Source organism: Adiantum capillus-veneris, chromosome 30 (genome assembly GCF_014529385.1).
Source record: "Adiantum capillus-veneris isolate H3 chromosome 30, ASM1452938v2, whole genome shotgun sequence".
Taxonomy (NCBI): domain Eukaryota; kingdom Viridiplantae; phylum Streptophyta; class Polypodiopsida; order Polypodiales; family Pteridaceae; genus Adiantum; species Adiantum capillus-veneris.
The window spans coordinates 66,597,285-66,609,808 of NC_140960.1; positions in this window are offsets into that span (position 1 = coordinate 66,597,285).

Genomic DNA, 12,524 nt, shown 5'->3' on the forward strand with positions numbered 1-12,524 from the left:
AATCAACTTCTTTGATATGTCTCTCTCAATGCGCATACCAAGTATATGACTTGCCTCACCCATGTCTTTCATGTCAAACGATTTTGCCATCTTTGACTTCAAAGCTGAAATTTCTTCCAAGTGCTTGCCAGCAATCAACATGTCATCCACATACAAAATAAGGATCAACCAACTACATCCTTAGCCTTCTTTGTATATAGACAGTGATCGAACTCACTACGTTTGTAGCCTTGAGAAAGCATAAACTTGTGGAATTTATGGTACCATGCCCTCGGTGATTGTTTTAAGCCATAAAGACTCTTTAACAACTGGCATACCCAATCTTCCTTGCCTTTCTCAACAAACCCTTCTGGCTGCTGCATGTAAATTTCCACATCTAAATCACCATGCAAGAACGCTGTCTTGATATCCATTTGGTGCAACACCAAATCTAATATGGCAACCAATGCAAGAAAGCATCTCAATGTAGTCATCTTGACCACCGGAGAGAAGACTTCATCAAAGTCAATGCCTTGTTCTTGCTTAAAGCCCTTGGCAACAAGCCTTGCTTTGTACTTTGGCTGACTATCATGAGCGGTGATCTTATACCTGTAAACCCATTTACAAGGTAGAGCCTTTTTGCCCTGTGGTAATTTAACTAGCTTCCATGTCTTGTTTTTATGCAGAGCTGTCATCTCTAACTGCATGGCCAATTGCCAATTCCCGGAGTCCTTCATTTACACTGCTTCCTTGTAACATGAAGGTTCATTGCAATCAGTCAACATGACATAGTTCATAGATGGAACAAACCTATCAAGAGGTCGCGTGACACGTCCAGATCTACACACAATAGGTGGCTCAGGCTCAGCCACAACCTGTGGTTCCAATCTATCCTGTCCTTGCTCCTCTTGAGCCCTGACATTTTGTCTTGCACGTGCAGGTCCATCTTCTTGGAAGACAACTCTTCTAATCTCCTCAACTTTCTCTGGTTTAGAATGATATTTGGCTTCATTAAAGTGAACATCATTGCTGCGGATAACCTTTCTGGATTCGGGATCCCAAAGTCTGTACCCCATCTCACCAGAATTACCATAGCCTAGAAAGATGCACTTTCTACTCTTTGGCTCAAGTTTGTTCCTAAATTCCTTTGGAACGTGAGTATATGCCTCACAGCCAAAGACTCTGAGATGCTTGTATGAGGGCACCTTGCCTGACCATACCATCTCTGGCACTGAATCCTTCTGCAAAACCTTGCTAGGAGATCTATTTACAAGATGAACAGCTGTTGATATAGCTTCAGCCCAAAACCCATTTGGCAGCTGTGCATTAGACAACATACTTCTGACCTTCTCTTGTATGGTCCTATTCATCCTCTCAGCAACACCATTTTGAGGAGGATTGTAAGGAGCAGTAAGTTCACGTTTTATACCTTTTGACTCACAAAAGTCCTGAAAGGCCTTTGAAACATACTCTCCACCATTGTCAGTGCGTAAGCATTTAAGCTTCTTGCCACTCTGATTCTCCACAAGTGTCACAAACATTTGTAAAACAGTAAACGCTTCATCCTTGTGCTTGAGAAAGTAAACCCATACTTTCCTCGAGTAATCATCTATAAATGTCATAAAGTAAGAAGCTCCCCCTAGAGATAGGTCAGGCATAGGTCCACACAAATCACTATGAACAAGTGCCAATTGTGTATCTCTTCTACTGCTTCTATGCTTATGTGGCTGCTGTGTTTGCTTACCATACAGACAATGTTCACATAATTCAAAATCATTAAATGAAAAGCCAGGCAAATAACCAGAACGAGACAAGATTTCCATTCCCTTCTTGGACATATGTCCTAACCGGCTATGCCACAAAGAAACGTTCGGCTGCTCGGTTACATTGATTACATTTTTAGAGACATTTGATACATAAATCATGTAAAGTCCTCCAGACTTTACTCCATGTGGTACTGTCATAGAACCCTTGGATATCTTCCACATGTTCTGTCCAAAAGTGGTGACGTAGCCAGCATCATCAAGTAAACCTGTGCTGATCAAGCTCTTTGTAATTGCGGGAACATGTCTCACATTCTTCAGCGTGAAAGAAGAGCCATTCTGAAACTTCAATTGTACATCTCCAACACCTAAGATCTCACATGTCTGCCCATTGCCTAGCCGAACATGATCTTTAGTGGTCACATAAGAGGTAAACCACTCCTTGTTTGGAGACACATGAAGTGATGCCCCTGAGTCTATAATCCAGTCACTCAGTGCATTTCCATCAGATGCTGTAAGAAGAGCTGAGTCCATTGTATTCTTCAAGAAGTAGATGTCTCCTGACACTAGACTGTCATCCTCTGCAACAGTGTTTGTCACATTTATTTCTTGAATCTTCACTGAGGACTTGTTCTTCTCACCATGGTCTTCAGCTTTCTCTTTGCCTTTTTCTGCTTTCCATTCTCTGCAGTCTCTTTTCATGTGACCCTTCTTGCCACAATGGTAGCATTCTATGTCACTCTTGCCTTTAGCACTGCGGGACTTGCTACGAGACTGATTCCTCTTTCCACCTTTGTACTTTTCTTTGGTCCTTCCCCTGACAACTAAGGCTGTTCCTTTGCCTTTGTCCATTGTCTTTCTATTGGTTTCTTCAGTAAGCAGACTTCCTTCTACACCTGCTATGTTCAAACCATCTGGAGGTGCAGAATTACTCAAAGCTGTGCGAAAAGTGTCCCAACTTTCCAGCAATGTGATCAACAGGAACATAGCTCTAACAGGTTCATCAAACTTGACACCTTGAGCTGACAACTGACTATAGATTGTGTTGAATTCATTCAGATGATTGGACATAGGTGTCCCTTCTTTCATCTTCAAGTCAACAAGCTTCTTAAGCCAGTATACCTGTGAAGCTGCACTCTGCTTCTCATAAAGATCACTCAGCTTTAACCATGCTTAATAAGCCGACATCTCGTCTGCTACATTGAAGTAAACGCTTTCTGCCAAAGTCAGCATAATGGTAGAAAGTGCCAATTCATCCATTTCGCTCCATTCATCTTCGTCCATATCTTCTGGTTTTATCCCCTTGAGCTTTATAGGTTTTATCTGCTTCTTTTGTACCAACACGTGCCAAATCTGCTTCTTCCACAATGGGAAATTGGTTCCATCCAGCTTCTTGATATTGTAAAGAGCAGTGTCCTGTGATCCAGCCATAGCTACGCTTCACAGTAGTTTACTTTTCTGGGAAAAATTTGGCAGAGTTTCCCCTGTAAACTGACCTCTGAACCGATATCAACCTGTCAAATGAACCAAGAAAGCTTCAGATTCTGCAGAAATTTTGGCAGAGTCTCCTTTGTAAAATGGCTCTGGTGTACTAAAAACAGACCAAAAAACAGCTCAAAAAACATTGTCTCTCTGACACTGTAAGCTTCGGGTAAACCTGTCCTGCACCTGTACTTCTCACTGTCCTGTCACTGTCCTGTAAGCATAGACTGTGACAATGCCTCAATGGCAGTAAAGCAAAGATGCAATCCCAACTGTCTAACTCAAAGTCAATACATCCTAGCTGCCTATCTAAGGGTGCTCGAGGGATCGCTCCAAGACCTGTATCACCGAAAGGATCTCAACATTCGAGAATCCCCCAGGTCAATAAAACCTCACTCGACCCTCAACAAAGGCTGCAGTAAATCTGACAGTACATAGACTTCCCACCAAGTCATACATCCACAAATTTCCCACTATATGCTGTAACCGCTGCGGCGGTTGTTTGCTGCGTGACTCACAGCCAGCAAACCCTCAACATACATACATCATCTCAGACAATACATCCCATGTGGAAGTACCTACAATTTCAGGATGAAATCTGGAATATCAAGCAGCAAACACAAGCTACCTGATGAACTAGTGGATGTCGCCTATAGTCTGTGTGTAGATGCGCCCGTGTCGTATGTGACACGCCTCCAAGAACTGTGAGCCGTCCTTCGATGTGTAGACAGCCACAAATCAACACTCTGGGAGTGTCCATATCCTTAGCACCTGCAGTTGTAGGCCGAAAACCCCAAATTTGCAGAGTCGGATCTGCACCCGTCGAGACCACGTAGTCAAAAATGGCCTGCGCAGACCTTTGTCGAAGCCGAACGGTGGCCGAGATGACCTCAGAATGAAATTCTGAGAACACCAAGCCCTTCGCGATTTCCCACAGGATTTGGGGCCGTGTCTTCGCCTGTCGAATTTCACTCCAATCTGAGCTGGTGACTCTAGGCTCCTGCAGTGCTGCCCCGAGCCTCGATCTGAGCTCTGATACCAGTTGAAGGAGTACGAGTGGAAGTGCGACGCAAGAGAGAGTGCGAGAAGAAGAGCACGACGATATGGTGAACTCACTCTACTGTAATGTGTAGAGCATAGTGAGTTCTTATTAGGTTTTTACAAAAGAATATGTGTACATACCTGGCGGCCCGCCCACTTACCTGGGTGACCGCATTGGGCTTTATACCCCAACACAAAGTCAGAGTAACAAGATGATAGAATGACAAAATGACAAAATAAAATACTATGGAATCCTAAACTGCTAGGTGTGGACTAAGCAGCTAAACAAACTAGCTAGGATAGCTGGATCACATGAGATCCAGCATCGGTCGCTGGCGGATCTCATCAATCTCCTCCATGGTCAGTAGTCTGACCGGGTGTTGTGCATGCCGAGCAAACGTGACCCGAATCCTCTGAAGGAGCCTCCGTCGATGTTGTGTAGTTCTCCGCAGTCGTGGGCGTTTGGATCTCTCCATCTTAGTCGCTCGGTCGATCAGTATGCCTCTGGTGTAAAGCGACGAGCTTTGCTGTGGTAGTAACTCCTGCGGGTGTCCAGTGGCAGCTCTAAAGAAGTCTGTGATCTGTCTCTGAGACTGGCTAGACTCTCCTCTCATCAGGCTTTCTCCGTGTCTGCGTAGCTCGAGCAAGAACAAACCCAGGCATCTCTGATCCTCGTACCGCATGACTCTAGAGAAAGGTCCAAAGCCCTCTCTGAACAAGCAGTGGAAGCGGCCTCGTATCTCGTAGTAGACGGGGTAGTGACATGTGTAGTGCAACTTTGTCTCAGGCTCGATGTCACACAGGGGGCATGTCCTGGCCTCTACTAGTACTCCGTTGTATCTCCCAGTCTCGATCCGCAGCTGGTGTGAAGATGTGCGTATCTGGCCAATAGCACATCGTATCCCATGAGACAAGTGGGTGTCCATGTATTTGGGCCTCGTCACAAAACCATCCTCCGTAAGCTGGAGGAGATGCTCTCTGTAGAAATCCATCTTCGTGCCCAAGTCCTGTGTTGGTTGTATCCATGTCCTCTTGGTGTCTAGCTGAGTCAAGTCCTGGCGAATGAGCCTGGTGACCTCGGACTGTGTAAGAGTCAGAGAGGGCGCATCCAATGAGTACTGGAAGGGAGGCAATATGTCTATGTTGAACCCATGCGCCTGAAACCATGATGTCATCTCCCCATACCAGCATGTTGTATCTCCCTGCATGGCTAACTGTCGAGAGGACTCAAGTGCAAGGCGTGGATATCTGTCTCTGGGAAGTTCCCACATGCGGTGTATGAAGGAGACAAATCTTGTGAGCGCCTCAACCACCAGTGGGGGGGCAGCTAGCTCTGCTCGTACAATAGCACGTGGTACAGAAGCCTTGGCTCTAATGAGCCCCGAGATTATAGAGACCAGAGGCTTCTCCATGTCCCCCCATCCATCACTGCGGCCTGTCCTCCCATGATGATCCAATGAAGGTCCCCAAATCTCAGCTCCATAAAGCCATAGAGAGAGAGAGAGAGAGAGAGAGAGAGAGAGAGAGAGAGAGAGAGAGAGAGAGAGAGAGAGAGAGAGAGAGAGAGAGAGAGAGAGAGAGAGAGAGAGAGAACATAAACTTGAGAGGGGGAAGAAAGGTACATAGCTACTCTCAAGTGATTTGTAAAATTCTTTGTTGATAGGCATGTGGTGCTATTGAGACTTTGAGCAGTGCTTCTGGCATTGACCAAGAGTTCTTTCCACTTCATCAACTGTTTCCTGAAGTTATCAAATTGCTCACAATTTTTTTTTTTTTGGGTAGAGTTTTACTTCAAGTAATGAAATTCTCGAGTTTCAAAATTTCCAATTTGACTTACAAAGCTTTTATGGAGAAGTATTTTATTCCCAAGATTGTGCATGACTTTATGCTACTTGGGATGAAGTTTCATTAACCAAGTTCAAATTTAATATCCAGAATTTATTAAACTCTGACAACATCCTAGATCCTACATAAAGAAGGCCAGAGAATCATCATAGATAGTCATTTGGTAATTGTGTTGTTTATCAAACTCTATAATAATGTCAACCATAACAGATCCATGTTCTAAAGGGTATAGACATTGCCGATGCATGTAGATAAGGTAAGAACACCTTCACTATTGGGGGCTTCTACTCTTGTTTCAAGTGGCTTGTCGAACTCCTCCACATGTCCACTTGTCGAACTCCTCCACATGTCCACATGTCTATGAGTTTTTCCATGCATAATATGCTCTCTTTCTTGCTTCCAAACGATGCATATCACATTCATGCCACTTGTGATTGGATGGAACCTCAAGGCCAAGGTACTTAAAGCTTTCAACAACTTCCAAGTGTCTCATTGTTGTACACAATGCGTTGCTTCTCCTTATGGTTGGTTTTCACAAGCATAACCTTTGTTTTGGATTCATTCACATTCAGCCCACTATGCAAGCAAAAGTTCTCAAGGACAACCATAAGCTTTTGTGTATCTTCTAAAGTGTGTGCTAGAAGCACTACATCATTTGCATACAACAAAAGCATAATTATCGCATTACAAATAGTAACCTCTTCAATGCCTTCTTTTTGCATAAAGTCAAGTACCATTTGTTCCAATTGATCAATGCATAGACCAAAGAGAGTTGGTGACAATGGACATACAATTTTTTTTGAAATTTCTCTTGCCATGCGCAATTGACAAATCACCTTCTCATAGATTCGAGAAACCGCAAGCATAAACTCACTTGGCACTGGGAGTTCTTCCATCCTTCTCCACAAATTGTTACGTGGAATCATATCAACGGTTTTCTTAAAGTCCACAAAACAACAATAAAATCGCTTGCCTTTCAGCCTTTCAACCGACTTTCCTCCTTGAGAATACGAAGAGTGATAAGATGATCGATGGTGTTATTGCATCGACGAAAACCCGCTTGTCCTTTTGTACGGTTGTCATTCTCTTCAACCCAATCACCCAATTTCATCTCCATTACACACCCAAACAAATTTTTCATAAGAGTTCCAATCATTATAGTCTGGTAGTTGTTTACATTCTTTACATCCCCTCCTTTATGCAAAGGTTCAACTCAATTAGTACTCCAATCATAAGGCATATCATGTTGAAGTGCAAGGTTGAACATATCACACATCCACTCACGGGTAAAATCTCCCGTCCATTTGATCATCTCCGGCTTGATACCTTGAAGATCTCCCGCTTTGCGAGTGGCCAACTTTTCAAGCCCACTGCATACATCCTTAATGGTAAAAAAAGAGGACATACATGGGAGTGAACCATAAAATGACATTTTTTCAGCATTTGGTTGCTCATATAATTACCTGCAATATGTGTGCATATCCACAAGACTCAAGTTACCAAAATTCTCAATCCGCTTGCCTCTCAAGTTTCTCCAAAATCTTCCACATGCATGTGCCTTTTCTTGGACTTGAAAAAGTTGTTGCTTTACTTCCCCATCTTATTCTCTTCTTTTGAATCAATGCCTTGTATGGATGCAAATGACTTTAATTGTTGTCTTTGTCCATAGTTGCATCAAGCTTTATCAAGGACTTTCGAGCATCTTGACATTCTTTATCAAACCACCTTTGCGTGATCTATCTTTGTTGATACCATGGAGATGCTTTATGTAAAAGCATTCTTCGGCACAAGAACAAATAACTTTCTTGAAAGCTTCCCATTTATTTCCAATGGTGCGTCGTTTTGAAGCTTTGTCATCCATAACTTTTGCTCAACCATTTCAATGTACATTGGTGCCCGTTTGAAATCCATACATAGTTATAATTTTTCTTCCCTTTGGCTAAGATTATCATGCTTAGTTGCTTCTTCACGGGAAAGGTCAATACATAAGATCCGATGGTCGGATTTCGGGGTCCATTGGCCAAACATAAAACTCTTTATGCGATACATGATGGCTTTCGGAGAGTAGCATATAGTCAATCACACTATCCCCACTATGTTTCCTACATGTAAATCCATTGGTTCCACTCCACAAAGATACACCATTGGCAATGAGCATACCCATGCTATTACACATGTGTAAAAGTAGCTTTTTATAGTAATCCGGCTCTTTCTCATCCATTGAAGTACGATCATACAAGTGAACTTCCTCCAACTCCGTTGAAATGTATGACATATCAAATTGTTGAGTATCATGTTGCAATGTTTTTGTGCGAGCATTTATATCCCCAAATACAATAACATCACCTTCACATTTGAAATAAGCAATGTCCTCTTCTAAATGAAAAAATGGTTGATCTCTATCCATGTAAGCATAAAAGGGGGAATCACGATGAGGAATGTAGCAACCATCTACAAAAATGGGTGTTGTTTTTGGTGTCATAATTTTCAGTCATACAGAACGTTTGTGCTTGTCATCTTTCACAATCGATACAAAATCTTCCTTCTTAACTATACATGCTACGCCTCCTTGCCCTCTTCGTTGCTTGAGATTATTTGACCACATCAATGAATGTATACTTTAATCCTCCAAGCCGTTAATCCTGTGTGTATCATGCTCCCAAGTTTCAACAAGAAGTATAATATCGGCTTTGCTTGTTAGTTCATCAGTGTCAACCCCCGCATTCCATGGGTATCCATTACAATTTCAAAAGCATATTTTCAATTGTAACTCGATCTCATAGATCACGCATCCCTATTTTCTTGAGGAAGTTTACTTCTCCTTGGACACATTTCCTTTGTGAGAGATCTCCTTGTTTTTCTTATTCTTTTCCCCATATGCCTTGCGACACATATTTTGTTGCTTAATAGTGTGATCTTCACATACAAAACATTTTGTATCCCTCAAATAGATTCAACTTGCTTACCCACTCTATGTGCTCCATAGACCATAACTCGGACATGCCAAAGTGGGTTTTGAAGAAATCTTCGATAACAATGTCAAGAGAAGGAGGTGTCTCTTACTTCTCTTCAAGAATTTCACGAATAACAATGTTTTTGGAACGTCGCTCCCGTTCCTTCTACTCCTCCACACATTCTCAAAATTCTTTATTTGAACCATAGTTTGCAAGAGTGAGGAATTAGGAACCACATTGTTTCCACATACATCAACCCAAGATTTGTTTGTGCATACATTTTTTTCATGTTGCATACATCGCGGCTCATGGTGTCAAATTTCTCCTCTTTCAATACATGGTCATACTCTACTTTGCTCATGCGCTCCTTCAGAGCATTCAAGTCCACAAGAGAGCGTTTACATTCCTTGGCTTCCTCTTCAATTGCATCAAACGTGTTGAGAGAGAGAGGGGGGGAGGGGCGGAGGGAGAGGGAGCGACTTACCTTCGATAAAAATAGTTGATAGATAGATAGAGAGAGGGGATTTTAAAAAGGCAAAAGCTTTATTGATTTTTAAGTGCACCCATTTTTGTAGCCAGTTGCTACATTCCTCATCATGAAAAATTGAAGAATAATGTTGACATATTTTGAACTAAATTATCTCCTTTTCTCCCTAGCTTCAACTCACTCTCTCTCTCTCTCTCTCTCTCTCTCTCTCTCTCTCTCTTCCCCCGTTGTATGCGCCTAGCTCATGTACGCAACAGAGAGAGAGGGAGAGAGATATATATTTTTTTAATTTCTAAAGTTTTAACTAAAGCAAAAGATAACTTGCTTTTTATTAGGCTCTCAATTAGACCATATGAGAGTTAAATAACACTTAGTAACAAGAGTATCAAACTCAGAGGCGGTGACCTGAAGGTAATACTCTCTTTCTCTTTCTCTCTCTCTCTCTCTCTCTCTCTCTCTCTCTCTCTCTCTCTCTCTCTCTCTCTCTCTCTGTGTGTGTGTGTGTAGCATTGGCCGGGCACTAAAAAGCGCTCACTTAATGCTAGAGAGAGAGAGAGAGAGAGAGAATTGCTCTGCTTGCGCAACGATAAGATGTACTTGTTATAAAAAAATCATGCTCCTACCCTACTTCTCTTAGACTCTCTCTCTCCCTCTCCCTCTCTCTCATCTGCATTAGCCTAATGTTGGGCGCTTAGCACCAGCTAATGCATGGGAGAGAGAGAGGGGGGGGGGGGGGGGGGGGGGGGGGGGGTGGCTATATAAATACATGTCAAGGTAATTTCTTTACACTGTTTTGAAACATTTTACAAGCTCTCAATTTTGTTTGTGTTTTGGAGGTGAATTTCTCTCTCTCTCTCTCTCTCTCTCTCTCTCTCTCTCTCTCTCTCTCTCTCTCACACACACACACACACACACACACACACACACACACACACACACAACGCACGCACACACACACACACACACACATCCTACTCGCAACAACGGAAACCTCAACTCTTTACCTTCTCTCCTATGTCCCCCCAGGGCGAGGGGCAGTCTTGTGGGAGGCGTTAAGAAATAGCCTCACCCCCCTCAATCGATAGTAGCTCATTGTCTGTACCACCCAACCAACCGTAGCCGGGCCATCATGGATTGATGTGCACTTTGGCTCCATTTGTGATTCGCACGAGTAGAGGCCCAACAAGGCTTGCAGAAGAACATCGAGGCTGGAATTACAAACCTATCCAGTACAACTCACAAAAGAACGTCGGGGTTGGAAATGTTGAAATCTGCAAAAAAAAAAAAAAAAAAACTTTAATCAAAGCCTACCTTACTTAGTATCTTTCCCACCTTGTAAACTTTTGCTACACCAATCTCCAACGCCCGTAAGAGTTTCTTGTAGGATCGCAACCTTGGCGGACCAGATCTAGACACTCATTGAGGATTTTATTATCGTACTCGAAGGTCAAATATGACCTATGAGACCAAAAGTACATGTGATGTAGTATGTGCGTGGCTAATGAGTAACTCTCCATGCTCCAAAATTGTGGTGATGATAGTCGCAATGGAGAGCCCACACTATGGCTGGGAGAGGAAAGTGTGTAGTCTAAGTCATGTCTAAAAATGTGAGGGAAGCAAGTTCAGATGTGGCCAAAAGTTGAGTACTCTACTAGTGTGTGGTACTCAGACTCTTGAACTTATAGTAGTGAGCATAATATGCACAATCAATTTGACTTTTATCCATTGCTCTAGCGCCTTGTCTCGCATCGAAGGGAGTGGGAGCTAAGCCAAATGGCTGCGATAGTGCATATCACTGACAAGGGGATAGGCTCAAGCATGTAAGGGTGAGTACGGTTTCCTCTTTCAGCGAAGAACATAGTTTTGTAGTTGGGGGCAATATGAGTGGCGTAATGTATGAAGCGTGAATCACTAGATTTCTCCCAAGCCGTTACATTGGCGTTGTAGAAAAGCTTCATTCACTTGGGAGTCAATCGAGGCATCATGTGGCAAGTGTCATGCATCTCAAATCCCAAACCACTTCTTTATGTCTTGCATCCATCATGTGCTCAAGATCTTGCTCTTATGCATCTTTTGAACTTTTTTGCTTGCTTTCCATGCAATTGTAGGAAGTCGATGTGAGGGGTTTTGATGCATCCTTATCATGTACTCCACAACACTTTCCATGCTCATAACCTCGATTAGAAGAGATCCCGACTCAAGAAGTAGGAGCATATATGGTATTTGTGTCTTAACTTGGAGAAAGTTTGTAAGAAAATGCGTTTGGACATTCTCAAACTCTTTACAAGTAGACTTTGAGATGCTCCCACCCCACACTTCAACTCCATAAAGAAGAACCGGTGTCACCAATGTGTCAAAAAGGTACTTCTTGAGAACCCAACACTTGATGTTTTTTGCATTACACATGTTCTCAAATGCATAGTACGCTCTCTTTCCTGCTTCCAAACGATGCATAGCACATTAATGCCACTTGTGATTGGCCAAAACCTGAAGGCCAAGATACTTAAAGCTCTCAACAACTTCAAGTGTCTCATTGTTGTACACAATGCATGGCTTCTCCTTATGGTTGGTTTTCACAAGCATAACCTTTATTTTGCATTCATTCACAATTAGCCCACTATGCAAGCAAAAGTTTTTAAGGACAACCATAAGCTTTTGTGCGTTCTCTAAAGTGTATGCTAGAAGCACTACATCATCTCCAAACAAAAACATGATTACCGCATTGCAAATAGTGACCTCTTCAATGCCTTATTTTTGCATAAAGTCAAGTAGCATTTGTTCCAATTGATTGATGCATAGACCAAAGAGAGTTGGTGACAACAGACATCCTTGTTTAACCCCAATAGTGCTTGCAAAATTTTTTGAAATTCCTCTTCCCATGCACAATTGACACATCAACTTCTCATATATTTGAGAAATGCAAGCATAAACTCGCTTGGCACTTGCAGTTCTTTCATCCTTCTCCACAAATTG